This window comes from Perissodus microlepis, chromosome 7, assembly GCF_051167445.1.
Source record: "Perissodus microlepis isolate ML-2025 ecotype Zambia chromosome 7, ASM5116744v1, whole genome shotgun sequence".
NCBI classification, from domain to species: Eukaryota; Metazoa; Chordata; class Actinopteri; order Cichliformes; family Cichlidae; genus Perissodus; species Perissodus microlepis.
The window spans coordinates 41,445,311-41,457,325 of record NC_140467.1 but is presented as its reverse complement, the minus strand read 5'-3'; positions in this window follow the sequence as shown (position 1 = coordinate 41,457,325).

Sequence of the window (12,015 nt, the reverse complement as noted above, 5' to 3'; positions counted from 1 at the left end):
GTTCTCACGGGGGAATATAGCATACATAGACACAAACCATAATCGTCTACTTCAGAGAAGCTGTCACCTGGAAACAGTGCATGAAAACAGTCAGTGTTTACGTTAACCGCATAACAGAAGACCTGCCGCTCATTGAAGTGCATTGTCCGGAAATAACAACATTCACAGTCAACAAAAGTAGTTTTCTCTGGTCGCTCTTCTTTTATTATGTTTATCAAGAGAGACGTGATATCCTGGACAGAAGAAGTTTTCAAAAAGCATGACAAAACATATTGTGCGCTGAGATGCGATAGGTTTATAGTAATTTAGGCAAATAATCTATAGCCTACTAGTATGACAACGAGTAGGGATTGGATTACACACGTTACAGTAAACAATGTAGTAAATAGCGTAATTTTATAAAATATACATTATTGCATTATTTTATTATACGATGGCCTTGTTAATGTCGTTATTGTCTCTGGCTCTGTGACGTCACTTCTTTGAGGCGCATGGAAATTTTCGACGACTCCAGTAATTATGATTGCTGTCGGTGAGCTTGAAGGCAGCATTACTGCAAGGTATAGGAGAGGCAACGTCAAAACACAAGTTTCAAGAATTCCTACCATAACCTCTAACGACATAATTTGCGCCTTCTCTAACTCCCACCTCAGCCCAGAAAGCCTTGTTTACTCCCAGAGGCTGCAGACACAGAAATGTGACCCGACCGTGGCCGTATAGAGGAACTGCCAATGTCAGAATATTTAGAGTTTGTTTAATTGCTTCAACTCAAGGAAATCAATATGGTATACAAACCAGATTAAAAATTGCTCATCCTGAGGCTATAGTTAAACTTCTGTGGTCTAAACCACTATTAGTACTGACAAGTAATTATAACCCCACCCTCTTTGGCAGGACTTGGGGAGAACAATTAAAAAAAAAAAAAAAAAAAAAAAATTACATTATTATGATAACACAGGGTTAGGGTTAGATTTTCAGGCTACTTTCTGTTCACTGCTCAAAACTCAGAGTCACAGAGGAGCACCCGATGGGATAAAATAACCACTTTTATTTGACTACATATGCAAATTGTAGCAAGTCTGATATCTAAAGCAGCATAGAAACAAATGGTTGTGTTGAATTCTTCTTTTTTTTGTCTTAGAGATAAGTTAAGCTAAACAACAGGTTCTGAAAAAAACACTTAGCCTGGCCTTTTGATAATACTGAACTCCACTGCTTTCATGAGCAACAAACACATGACCTTAAAGAAGTGAGCGAGCTGAGCCTAAAAAAAAAGAGACCTGCTGTATTAGTACAGTCGTTTATCACCCTTGTTTATTGCTTGCAAAGGTCTTAGGCTACATAGAATAACTGAATGAAAATCTAATGAATGGCAGGTAATTCAGATTAACCTGTACTGAAACCTTACACTCTGCTTGGTTAAACAGCGCCATCTGGAGTACATTATTATATATAAATAACCCTGGGCCCGTATATTTACAAGGCTTCCTTGTAGCAAGAGTAGCTCCCAGTGATCAAATTCTTAGAAATGTTTTCACCTTTAAGTTAGGACTGTTCACAAAGCACATGAGCCCATAGCTCCTCAGCAGAAAACTTGTTAGGCGAGGGGAAGAAGACCTTTAAGAGTATTAAAAGCTTTAGAAAAAATACAGTCGTAAAACCCATTGACATGCAGGTTAATTAATTATTTTAAGTTTGACAGGGAACACCATCAGTGTGATGCACAAAAAAGCCAAACAAAAAACAAAAAACCAAACAATCTGAATGGACATGCTGCAAGCTTGCAAGAAAGAGTCTGCTGTAAAGATAGAAGGCAGGCCTCACCATTTATACAGTGTCTTATGGCAACTGGAGGAATTTCTGCATTTACTGAAGCATCACACATTTTGATCATGCAGAAGAGTCATCTGTGGGCTTCAGTAACCTACAAAGAGGAGGGAGAAACAAAGGATGAATAACAGTGAGCTAATTAAAAGCAGCAGGTTAGATCCCTTGGAACACTTTCACAGTTTCACGGTGCGCTTAGTGTTACTGATAAAAGCTGAACATTTTCTCTGTTAATTTCAAAGACACAAATATTAGCAGTAAATATAACTATCGACAAATTAAATCAAACAAGAAACAGCACATTTAGGCCTGTTTTTCCAAACATTTCATCAGCCTGCGGATGTTTTTAAAATAATTTACACATTATTTATAACAATACCATATCTAAACCATAAATTAATGAAATCTACTATTATCGGCTTCTGGTTGTTTCAGAACCAAAGACTTATTGTTCCTGCCCTAAAACTATGGTCAAATCTGTATTTCAAAACTAATCTATTAATATTTATGGTTTGTGTTTGTGAAAGCATCAATAGACAGGTTCTTCAGGCTCTGATGTAAAGAAAGAACCAACCAGCATTAGTAAATTCTGACCCTTTAGGGGATAAAGTCTCACATGTTGTTTTTATCACTACCTGTACCCATGCAAATCATATATAACCTTAGAGACATGACACGTATCTAGAACTGTCGGGGTTTGAAGCTTGTAGTGGCAATACTTCCTTCTTCCCAAGAATCGCAGCTGCAATGAAGTGATAAAACAAACTAAACATGGAGACCACTATCATTCCGCCGTGAACCACACCTTAAAACAGGGACAACCTGTCTGTACTACCTGTGTGTCTCTTTGTTTTGTAATAACATTTCTAAAAAATATATGCTTTTAAGTAGGTTAATGCGATCTAGATCACCACCACTCGGGTAGCGATAAAAAGAAAAGATAAAAAGGAACATAACATAGTTTACAAACACAATATTATATTTTATTTTATTACCAAAGACCTATTTGTTGAAAATGTTGCATATCTCAGCATGCTGCACCTGGCAGGGCAGAGGCTTGCTGTGGTGGGGTTGCTGCTGTGGAATTTATGTAGGAGCTGCATATTTACGTCTGCTATGTTGTCTTCTCTTGGTGGGTGTGGTCCTAGATGTTGGGGATGGTGGGTAATGGCTCCTGCTGGCTTGCCTTTGTGGAGTTTTATGCTGGGTGGCATGTAGTTGGTAGGCAAATGGAAAGATATTTCTTTCTGGACCCTTGTCTGGGCACAATGTCTCCCCTTCCCTGCCTTGGGTGGCCTGGTTCAGTACAGAAATGCGTGGGCCTCTCCTGCCCGCTTTCTCCTTCCTTTCTCTTTCCCTTGGTCTGCTCCCTGTGCTGCGCTGGGCCGCGTGATGCAAACTTGGAGTCCTTCTGCAGGACGGGTGCCTGGTCCCCGCACCCAGCCCTCTGGGATGGGGTGGTCTGTTGTGGAGTGGTGGTGCTGGTGTCCACTGTGGCTTGGTCTTCACTGTCAGTTGTAGTCACTTGGGTTTTCTAGGGTCATGTGGATTCCTATTACCTCCCTGGGTTGTGAATTTGGATTCTGGTGATTCAGGTGACCAATGGGAGTGGGGGTGTGCTCACAACATAAATCACCACACTCCTTGTTATTGTTTCGGCTTGTTTCTTTATCCTTGCTTGAGCATTTTGATCCTGGGTTTCATTGTCGTGTATTTGGCTCCCTTTGAAGGGAAATGAATATAAGAATAGTAACAATAGGATACTGGGGAAGATAATGCGCACGTTCACAAGGAAAGAAGGGCCAATTTCAAATTCAATTAAAAAAAGGTGCTTTCACCCCTGTTATAAAGAGAGAAATTCAACCAGCATTACCACCTGTACCCAAGTATGTAATACAGATCTTTAGAGACATGATTGTGGAGCTTTGAAGCAAGTTGTGGAAATACTTCTGTCTTTCCCAGAATCAAAGAGGTACTGGAGTGATAAACCAAAACATGGAAACTAGCACCATTGTGCAGTGAGCCACACCTTAAAACAGGGACAAGCTGTCTGTATTGCCTGCGTGTGTCCTTTGGTTTCCTAACCTTTGTACTCAGAAAAGATTTCACAACTACTTACGAGTAATGCTATTCAGATAACCACACAGGCAGTGGCTTTTGATTTGCTGAAACTTATAACGACAATGTGCCAAAGATGAGGATGTTAACAAAGTGTTTGCATAAAATGTTAATCTATTTGCCAGTCTTTCACAGAGTGGATAACTCTTTGGATCTGTACTTAATTTAGAAAGACTCAACATCACCTCTTTCTATGCCCAGTCATCCTGAAAGTGCTACTGATGTGTTACAAATTTTAGTAGGTATGCAGTACTGTGCAAAAGTTTAAGTTTACCCCACAAGACATACATAGAGTTTTTAAAGTGGTCTTTAGGTCACCAGGTTTTCTGAAGGTCTTTCAACCTTTCTTCTTTGCATATGGTTTGGCATGACTGTTGTGTTTTTTAAGCAAATTAACAATAATCTATGAACCATTCAAGGATTTAAAAAAGCACCTAAATCAAGGGATAAGCCAGTGTTGTTTCTACACATACCAGACAACCTAGCAAACCCATATGGAAAAGATATATATAAATCTTATAAAGTTTGTATCTGTCTTGTGTGAAACTTGTATGAAAAGCATACAAGAGTGAAAACAGATATAAGATCCCTTGAAAAATTATATAATGAAACTTGTATGTTTTGGATACTTACTAAAACAATATATGAAAGTAATGAGAAAGTGGCCACTTTCATGAGTAAATCATATAAGTTTTTACTATTTCTTTTCCATATGGGAAGAGCCAATTTAAAAGACTGAGCTCCAACAGGGAGATCAGTTTGAGAACAGAAAAAAACACTTCAGCACATAGCACATGAATCATCACATCTCACAACATAGAAGACATAGCTTCGAAAGTGTTTGGAGGGGGGTGGGTGAGTGCAGGTCTGTGTCAGTGTACATGCGTGCGTGTGTGTGTGTGTGTGTTCCGTGTTCAACCGAGAGAAAGTGTCTCTTCACCCGGTTAAGCAAAAGTCAACAAACTTCGATCAACGCGGATGGCCTTGAAGGATTTTCAGTGTTTTATTAATTTATACATTACACATTAAATACATTGCCGAGTTAGGATTTTGCCATCAGACTTTAGGTTGCTCATGTTGGTTTGCTAGTTTTTAAAAGCTTTAGCTTGGATAATGCTAATGGAATAGCATCCTGGACCAACACTATTATGATGATGTAGGAACAACATAACCACTTCCACATGTTTTGTGTTATGAATTTAAATATTAGTCTTCTACGTAAAGCAGTAAGAAAAATAATTGTGTGATTATGAGATTTTTTAATTTTTATTTTGTGGAGCACGAGGTTCTTCAATAACATCTTGGCTGGTCTTATGATACTAAAGCCTCTGGGCAGCTTCCATGATTGTGATGAAAAGAGCATGCAGGGCCTTAATAATGTATTTGAACAGTTTAGCAGTGATGATTTAGATCTGTCATTTTATAAGCTAAAGGATGTTTTCGAGTTTATTTAGATATTATTCAAAAATGCAGCATATATAAACTCAAAATTGATAGAGTCTACTGTTATCTTCTTCTATTGCCTTGCTTGAATATTTTAGGACCAGGCATGCCTTTTCCCTGGGCTAAAAATGCACTGAAAGGGTTGTTTTCAAGTCGATCCAGTTTTTTAGGGCTAAGGTTGTTGATGCACTGATAAATGTGATATTTAACTGTGTAAAAAAAAAAAAAACCCAAAAAAGTTAAATTCAGCACAGGAATCTCTTTATGCACTTGTGCTTGTAGTAAACTCTGATCTTTTACGGGATAGAGAAGGCCTTGCTTTGTGCTTTCATGCACCAGTGCAGTCACCTTTTGTCTCTGTACCCAAATTGATCATAAAAACCTGAACATGATTCATATCAGGGATTGTGGAGGTTTCATACTTAAAGCTAGTACCAGGAATTCTTCTGTGTGTAGTGTCACAGATGAAAGGAGGTGATAAACTACAAAGGAATACCAGCGTCATCAGTCAGCATGTAAATAATAAAGGGACCATGCTTGCATAACCTCCTTTAGATTCTTGTTTTCACAATCTGTTTAGACCATGTGGTTCAAAAGTTTCACTTTCACAATTTCATGGTTTGGTAGTGTTAATGTTAAGAGCTGAACGAACACATAAAACAGCCAGTATACGACAAAATTAGCAATAAACATAAGAAGTAAATGAACTTTTGATCATTAAATTGGTTGGAGTGAAGAATGAAGTGTGCAACTCATGCTGTCTTTCTTCCTTTATTAGTTCTGTTTTCATTTTAAATGTGAATGTTTTATGGCACCACTAACACCACAGTGCTCCTGGTCAGCACATCCAAACTTGGACATTCCAAAATAAAAGTCTTCTGTTATTGGATCTTTGTTTTGTTAGTGCACCTGAAGGCATCATTGCAGCAATATGGGAGAAATGATTTCAAAACTCAGAAAATGTTCATCGTTTCCTCCATTAGCCAAAGGCTGCATACACAGAAATGTCAGAACTGTCAGTGTCAGAATATTTAGAGTTTGTTTATTGCTTCGACTCAAGGGAGTCAGAATGAGTTCAGAATGACTGTTTCTGGTTACAGTTGATTTGTGAGGTCTAAATCACCATCAGTAATGATAAGTAACCCTAACCCATTACGATTAGCAAGACTTGGGAGTACATATTTCAAAACCCCAGAATGACTGTCCCAGCATCCCGACAATAAGGCTGTTCACTGATCAAATATCAAAATCACAGAGAGACACCTAATGGGATAAAACAACATCCCATTACATTAATGTTTTTTTTCTCTTTTTGCCCAGACTTATAACTTTATTGACCAAGATTTGTACAAGCCTAATTGACTTTTTGTTGTAATTTTAGCTGCAAAATTTTAAAAAAAAAAGTCTCCTCCTTCAAGAACAATTTGAATTTTCTTCCTTGCAAAAAGGACTAAGGTAATGTGAAGCACACAAAATCTAGTTAGAGCTGATTCTTTCTGTCTGACTTCAGACAGCAGTACCTTGTGAATGTCTTGTGCAACCATGATATATCGAATATCTCTGTAAAGCTTGTCTTGTCTTTTTTCTGAAACCCTTCTAATTTTGTCTTTAGCACAATGGAGTTATGGAGTTATTTAAAAAGAGCTTGAGGAATGGGCCCGCCATGGTATATACCATGAGGCAGAGGTTCTCAAAGTGTGGGGCGCACCCCCTAGGGGGGGCGCTGTATGAATTTAAAAAAACAAAACAAAAAAAATGCTTGGACACTGCTTGCATAATTGAAAGGTTTATGACTGTGCTTCCACACAAACCCAAAGCAGAAGCTGAAGCACCGTCAAATATGTTTCCAAACCAACTTCTCTCCAAGCCAAATACTAGAAAATTAGCTTCCCCTGCGTCGGGAGCATGCGCTGGCCTGTCCAAATCACAAACAAACAGTATCCAACTTTCTTAATTTTAGTTTACAAACACTTCTTCTAATGACTAACTACTCCTGACATTTTGAAGATGTTAGCTCTTTATACAGTAAAGTTACAGCGGGATAGAAATAATGTCAGGCTGATCCTACCACAATTTGTTCCCCCTGTCTAAATCACGGACAAACAGTATCCCACAGTTGTTTATGTTTTTTAGCCCATTTTGCACAGAGAGGCATTTTTTGAAAAATGTATTGATAGCAATGTTGAATATTATTACACAGGAAAAAACACAACTACACGTAAAATAATTACACCATGACGCCTCTGCCTTTCTAAATGGAGGAACAGTAACTGTGTGTGTATGTAAGCGTGTAAAACCTGAAGCTAGCAAGACTAACAGTACCATTATTTTGTCTCTATCCGCCACTGTAGAAATTCATGTCATGTAAACAATAAAGTGGCGCACAGCGTGACGTGAAAGGCGCATACCTTTGACGTTGCGTGACGAACTCCGTATTCCTCGTCCACACTTAAACATAAAAATGGAGTTTTCGAAAATCTCCAACCTGACAGGAGTTTTAAAAAATCTCCATTTTCTGTGATTGGAAACGCCATTTATGTGTGGATGAAAGGTGTGAAGGTGGACGTAGGTGTGGAAGCTGCGTTTTCCAAAATACCGGTCTAGGTGTGGACAAGGCATAAAAAAATTACTACCGTAGTTTATTTTATTGATGCCTGTAATTTATTGCAGTTTACTTTTAATTGTGTAATTGTTTATTAAATGTGTGTGAAATAAACAGCAATGGAGTCTGAAAACAAAATATGGGTGTGTGGTTGGAGAATGTGTGTGTGTGTGTGTGTGTGTGTGTGTGTGGGGGGGGGGGGGGATTTTCTTGTAGAACAAAGGGGGGCCTAGCAAAAAAAAAGGTACGGTAACTACTGCCATAAGGGTTAAGACACAAAAGTCCTTCACAGCTTTAATGAGCAACAAACACAAACACACAAGTCAAAGGAGCTTGCAAAGAAAAGCGTCTGGACTTCTTTAAGTTTACTTGAAGACGTTTCACCTCTCATCCGAGAAGCTTCTTCAGTTCTAAGGTCAAATGGTGGAGAGTCCCAGATATAAACCTAGTGGGAGTATCCCCCCACAGAGGGACAAAAGGACCCCCTGATGATCTTCTAATCGCCTGAGCCAAGGTGTGAAACTGGGTGTGGGTCCCAATCAGCCAGAGTTTCGGGTGTGTTCATTGTGAAACCTGGCCCCACCTTATCATGCGAATTCCTGAGGTCAGATGGCCCAGGATGTGAGTGGGCGTTAAGGCGTCTGGGAAGGGATCTCAAAACTGGATTATAGATGGCAGAGAGTTGGTGTCGTAAACCCCCGCCTCTGTTCAAAGATGGTCGCTCACAGTGGACATAGATGGCTTCTTTCACTCCTCTTTCAAACCATCTGTCCTCTCTGTCCAAAATGTGAACATTGGCATCCTCGAAAGAGTGTCCTTTATCCTTAAGATGCAGATGGACTGCTGAGTCTTGTCCTGTGGAGGTGGCTCTTCTGTGTTGTGCCATGCGCTTGTGAAGTGGCTGTTTGGTCTCTCCAATGTAGAGGTCTGGGCATTCCTCGCTGCACTGTACAGCATACACCACATTGTTAAGTCTGTGTTTTGGCGTTTTGTCTTTCGGGTGAACCAGTTTTTGTCTGAGCGTGTTGCTGGGTCTGAAATGCACCGGGATGTCATGCTTGGAGAAAACTCTCCTGAGTTTCTCTGATACACCGGCTACATAGGGGATGACAATGTTGTTGCGTCTGTCCTTCTTATCCTCCCTCGTTGGTGTCTGGTCTTCTTTTCTGTGCCTCTTTGCTGACTTTAAGAACGCCCATTTAGGATAGCTGCACGTTTTGAGTGCTTCCTTTACATGTGTGTGTTCCTTCTTTTTTCCTTCAGGCTTAGAGGGAACATGTTCTGCCCGGTGGTGTAGGGTCCTAATTACTCCAAGTTTGTGTTCCAAAGGGTGATGGGAGTCAAAGAGGAGGTACTGGTCCGTGTGTGTGGGCTTCCGGTAAACTTCGATGTTGAGTTTGCCGTTCTCTTCAATGTGCACAGCGCAGTCCAGGAAAGGCAAACAGTTGTCCTTTGTGTCTTCCCTGGTGAACTTGATGTTTTTATCCACAGCGTTAATGTGCGCAGTGAAGGATTCCACTTCTTGTGTCTTGATTTTGACCCAGGTGTCGTCCACATATCTGTACCAGTGGCTGGGTACTCTTCCTTTGAAAGAGCCAAGAGCCTTCCTTTCCACTTCCTCCATGTAAAGGTTGGCTACAATAGGTGACACGGGGGAGCCCATGGCACAGCCATGTTTTTGTCTGTAAAAGCCTTCGTTGTATTTGAAATATGTAGTGGTGAGGCAGAGGTCTAACAGTGTGCAAATCTGATCGGGTGTGAAGTTGGTCCTGTCCTCCAAGGAGCTGTCTTCTTGTAGTCGTTTTCTGACAGTCTCCACGGCCTCCGTGGTGGGTATGCAAGTGAAGAGAGAGACTACATCAAAGGACACCATGGTTTCATCTGGATCCAGGGTAAGTTTCTGGACCTTGTCGGTGAAGTCGGTGGAGTTCTTGATGTGGTGTGGGGTGTTCCCCACAAGAGGAGCAAGGATGGTAGCAAGGTGTTTAGCAATGTTATAAGTGGCTGAGTTTATGCTACTGACTATGGGTCTGAGTGGGACAGCTTCCTTGTGGATTTTAGGAAGTCCGTAGATGCAGGGTATGGCATCCCCTGGGTAAAGGCGGTGATATGTAAGGCGGTCAATAATTTTGTCCTTTTTTGAAGAAGTGGACTCCTTCACTGCGCACATTAACGCTGTGGATAAAAACATCAAGTTCACCAGGGAAGACACAAAGGACAACTGTTTGCCTTTCCTGGACTGCGCTGTGCACATTGAAGAGAACGGCAAACTCAACATCGAAGTTTACCGGAAGCCCACACACACGGACCAGTACCTCCTCTTTGACTCCCATCACCCTTTGGAACACAAACTTGGAGTAATTAGGACCCTACACCACCGGGCAGAACATGTTCCCTCTAAGCCTGAAGGAAAAAAGAAGGAACACACACATGTAAAGGAAGCACTCAAAACGTGCGGCTATCCTAAATGGGCGTTCTTAAAGTCAGCAAAGAGGCACAGAAAAGAAGACCAGACACCAACGAGGGAGGATAAGAAGGACAGACGCAACAACATTGTCATCCCCTATGTAGCCGGTGTATCAGAAAAACTTAGGAGAGTTTTCTCCAAGCATGACATCCCGGTGCATTTCAGACCCAGCAACACGCTCAGACAAAAACTGGTTCACCCGAAAGACAAAACGCCAAAACACAGACTTAACAATGTGGTGTATGCTGTACAGTGCAGCGAGGAATGCCCAGACCTCTACATTGGAGAGACCAAACAGCCACTTCACAAGCGCATGGCACAACACAGAAGAGCCACCTCCACAGGACAAGACTCAGCAGTCCATCTGCATCTTAAGGATAAAGGACACTCTTTCGAGGATGCCAATGTTCACATTTTGGACAGAGAGGACAGATGGTTTGAAAGAGGAGTGAAAGAAGCCATCTATGTCCACTGTGAGCGACCATCTTTGAACAGAGGCGGGGGTTTACGACACCAACTCTCTGCCATCTATAATCCAGTTTTGAGATCCCTTCCCAGACGCCTTAACGCCCACTCACATCCTGGGCCATCTGACCTCAGGAATTCGCATGATAAGGTGGGGCCAGGTTTCACAATGAACACACCCGAAACTCTGGCTGATTGGGACCCACACCCAGTTTCACACCTTGGCTCAGGCGATTAGAAGATCATCAAGGGGTCCTTTTGTCCCTCTGTGGGGGGATACTCCCACTAGGTTTATATCTGGGACTCTCCACCATTTGACCTTAGAACTGAAGAAGCTTCTCGGATGAGAGGTGAAACGTCTTCAAGTAAACTTAAAGAAGTCCAGACGCTTTTCTTTGCAAGCTCCTTTGACTACGATGACCTGGATGACTGAGAACCTTCACAGACACAAACACACAAGATTTTAAAGAATGTGATGAACTGAGCATGCGGTATATTTAATCTGCCTCACCCTCTTCATCAGCACTTTTGGAAGAAAAAGACATGCTGTGGTAAAGTCTTTTATTTTATTACCCTGACCTGTGTTGCTGGCACTGATGGTGGGCTCCACGAAGGGAGACACGATATTAACCTTTCTCTGGGATACTGAGATACTACAGAGTTTTGTTTTAGTTATAAGTCTGTAAAATTCAGACTACCAGAATTGTGTGGTGCACCCAATTTACAGCTTGATCTTTAACTATAAAAAAAATAATTCACATAAACCATGTCTGCACGAACAGATATGCGTGGTGTAACAGCGCCACCTGGTGTATATTATTATTATTCTATTTGTCCTGCACGAATTTGCACAGCTCCCTAGAGCTAAGAGTAACTCATGAAAACAGTCTAAATCCTTCCATAGAAACGTTATTAATACCTTTAATTTGATTATGCATTGTTCAAGTTTAATTCTGTTATTTTATGCACACTGTGATTTTGGTTTTTAATTGCTTGTAAGTGCCTTAAAAGGTGCCTATAAATAAAATGTATACTTGTTATTATTATTATTATTATAAGTGAAAACTAACAGTGCCACCTGCTGCACATTATT